The 3679-nt window shown below is 40.0% G+C and overlaps 1 protein-coding gene and 1 long non-coding RNA gene across 2 annotated transcripts in view; one reads left to right on the top strand and one right to left on the bottom strand.

The window, feature by feature from the left end:
- LOC108250535 (chemokine-like protein TAFA-5) overlaps positions 1-3679 on the bottom strand; it is a 147799-nt gene that overhangs the window by 12506 nt on the left and 131614 nt on the right. The window lies entirely within an intron of this gene.
- The window catches only part of LOC108250536, a 2280-nt gene continuing 1893 nt past the window's right edge, over positions 3293-3679 (top strand). The window contains exons 1-2 of the long non-coding RNA XR_001809301.2: positions 3293-3312; positions 3524-3585. This is a non-coding gene — a long non-coding RNA (uncharacterized LOC108250536). The remainder of the gene's footprint in view (positions 3313-3523; positions 3586-3679) is intronic.

Genomic DNA, 3679 nt, shown 5'->3' with positions numbered 1-3679 from the left:
TGATATTTTAACTTTGCACTCAGTATGCAATAGGTCTCCATCTCAGCTACTGCCTTGCTAAATTTCAGCTCCATATGTCTAAAAATGACTTAATTAAAGCTGAAAGTAAGTATGATGATTACAAAATGGCCGACATTGGCAGTTGCAGACAAGCATCATAAAGGGCTGATCCTTGACACATGAGGAGCGCACCTGCGAAGTTTGAACTTTCTGCTGTAAACGGTTGCAGAGTCAGAGCACGCACAAACTTTGTTCCCAATTTTCACCTTGTTAGCTTTGTCAGCCATCTTGTTTTTTTTAAGCACTCAATATGAGAAGCGACTTGGTCTCAGCTACTACCATATTAAATTTCAGCTCCATATGTCTAAAAATGACTGAATTAAAGCTGAAAGAAATTTTGACAATTACAAAATGTCCGACATTGCCAGTTGTAGACAAGCATCATAAAGGGCTGATCCTTGACACATGAGGAGTCCATCTATGATGTTTGACCGTTCTACTGTACACGGTTGCAGAGTTGGAGCTCACGGGCTGTTGTGACCTTGACCTTTGACCTTTTGACCTTGAACTCCTTAGCATGGCTCCCTGACCCATGAGGGTTCTAGCTGTGATGTCTGACCTTTCTACGTTAAACGGTTGCCACGTTAGAGCACNGCACAAGTTTCAGTCTGAATTTCTTACCCCGCTAGCTTTGGTGGCCATCTTGATATTTTAACTTTGCACTCAGTATGCAATAGGCCTCTGTTTCAGCTACTGCCTTGCTAAATTTCAGTTCCATATGTCTAAAAATGACTGAGGTAAAGCTGAAAGAAGGTTTGATGATTACAAAATGGCCGACATTGGCAGTTGTAGACAGTCATCATAAGATCACCCTGAAAGAAGATGTCTCCTGTCACTTTGTATATGGTAAACTGACCTTCATATCTGTGTTTAAGGAGCACAAGATGGCCGAATGAATATTAGCAATGAATGAGTTTCATTACCAGGATGACTTAGCAATAAGCAGGCCTGTGTATTGGCAAAGCTTAATACACACTGTTGAACAAAGCTGAATGTACACACACAGAAACCCACACTGAGTCTGTGTGATGTCATCAAAGGTCAGTGTGTTCTATTACCACGGCAACGCTGCAGGTGTGCGGGGAAAAGCTCACAGACAAAGGCACAGAAAAATTGGGCGCGAGTACATGCCGAACAACCAGGCGCTGTCCGAAAACTATACAAGATATCAAAAAGCTGCTTTGGTCAGTAATACTTAAATGTCTTATGGTGGCATGAAACATTAAATGGCGTTTCTAGGTGGAAGTATGCTGTCGTAGTAAGCGTTCGAAAAACATTAAGAAACGGATTTTTGGATCGTGCTGCAATGTGTTTCAATGAGAAAGAAAGTTCTGAAATGGGCAAACATACATGCCGAACAAAATGCCGCTGTACAAAAACTATAGGACGTATTGAAATAATTCTTGGACCGTGAGCGAAAGGAGAGATTGGTTTTCATTACTTTAAAATTTCACATTTCTACAGTGCTTTGTGTCCGAGATATGACGAGTTAAAAACATCCTTCAAGCCAACTCCGGCAACACGGATTTGGAGGAGAGGACAATGGGAAGAGATACGAGATCTTCAGGGACCACTTGGCCTTCTGGGACGATTTGACAGAAAACTATAATACCTACAGGAAAAGTAAACACATTGCCAGAAAGAAGACAAAAATGCCTACGTTTTGATATATAATTTGTTCATGCATCATCAAAGATGTGGGCGTAGGAACAGTTTGTTTGCTAAGAAATGTGTTGTGCTCAGACAGCTCCACACTCTAGCTCGTTAGTGAGGTTAGAGTGTAACTGACAAAATTTCACGAAAATTCCGAAATTTTTGCGTGTTTTTTGGCGATTACGTCGCCATAGTAACACGACACGCGAAAAAAAATAGTAGCCCTCATGCCGAGACCGAGCCGGTCGTTCTGATATAAAATTTGTAGGGGTTCTTTGCCCGGTTCGGGCCGCATTAAGGGTAACGGAAGAAAACCATATAATATTAATAAAGAGACACGTTTAGAGGTGTAGAGTAATAGGTGCCTTTGCAAGGCATTGTACTGCTCTCTATGCACTGCTGGCAGGCCCCAATTAATAACTCCATTTGGTTTTCTAAACTCAAGAGGCATCTGAACACATTTTCTCAAGAGTTTGAGCATTTATGATTTAAAGCTGAACAATGAAATCTAACCACATTTAACCTTATATAACATAACATATAACACGCTTAAAAAATGATCAAAACAACCTTAGCCCACTGTAAACTGTAAAGTTTTCTCTATTTTTGTGATGTGTAGATGTAGCTAAATACACATTGGTGACTGCACAGTTGTGAGGCACACAGACAGCTGAGACACATAAAATACATATGAATTGTCTAAGGGTCACGTTCTCACTTCCATTCTTGCTGAGAAAAAAATTGTGTTAATTCAGAACAAGTCATGTGTGGTGATTCCTTAGATCAACGAGGTATGGGACGAGCTCATCCATGTGATGCCCAGAAATTAGCGTATTCCCCAACATCGCAATTGTAGCACTCTGTCTTTGTGTAGCGACTCATTTCTTAACTTCAGTTATTTAATAAATAAACCTTTAATTTTTATCCAAGCTCCTAAGTCCCTATGTGTTTACATAAATTATGTCCTAACCCCCCCCCCTCTGCCTATCTGCCCTGCTTTCTTTTCGGAGCCTCTCTTTGCATATTCTCCAACATTTATAAATTATGGATCTGATCAGCTGGTCTCTCTCAACGCAATTGATCAAATTTTCTTGACGGGTAGGAGAGCCCACCTACCCACATGGGACATTTTTTACTGGATACACAGTGGATTTCTGGAGGAAATGGAATGTTTGTCTGACAATTTTGTCTTTGGAAGATCTTTACATATTTGGGTTTTTGATAACAGGATTTCTGCTGTTTGGATTAGGCAGTTACCTGACTTATCGTCAAATTGGTTTGATGGGTTCGGCGGTCAACAATCAAACTGTGTGGTTACAGGAGCTGAATCGCAAGTTGGATGCAATCCTTTTACAGGACCGCAGAATAAATTGCAGTTCTGGAACTCATGAATGATGGGTTATGTAACAAGTGTGTAAAAATGTTTATATTTCACCCCAAATCCATCCTCATTATCTGTGTATATTTGTTTTTTCTTGGTTTCTGAGTTGTATTTTATTTTGGTGGAGAAGCTTTTATTTTTTTGTTTCCTGTTTCCGCGTCACATCCTGTGTGTTCCCGCTGCCCTCCTCAGTTCGCGCCGAGCTGCGCTGCGGAGAGGTAAGCGTTATGCAGCTGTCTTCTGTTTGTGTATTAAATGTTCAAAATGTCCTAAAAATTATATTTGCTAAACTCGCAACTTGTTATATATTGTTTTTAAACTGTTTTATGTTTAGTGCAGCACATTATTGGGTATTTAATTCCCAAGTTGCCGACATTTGTCGAGTTTCTTGTGCCAACTTGGTTCTTTTTGTTCTTGTAATTGTTTAAGGTGTGTGTGGGGAAGCCAGAGCCCAAGAACTGCTGTGCTAAAAGTATTCTTGTTTTAAACAGGTATGTGAGTTGTTTCAAAATGTTATCTGGATGTTAAATTCATGTATAAGAATTGTAACTGTTGGGCAGAGTATTTCTGTTTGTGTTTTATTTT

Source organism: Kryptolebias marmoratus, linkage group LG17, assembly GCF_001649575.2.
Source record: "Kryptolebias marmoratus isolate JLee-2015 linkage group LG17, ASM164957v2, whole genome shotgun sequence".
NCBI classification, from domain to species: Eukaryota; Metazoa; Chordata; class Actinopteri; order Cyprinodontiformes; family Rivulidae; genus Kryptolebias; species Kryptolebias marmoratus.
This window is presented reverse-complemented; position numbering and strand designations above follow the sequence as displayed.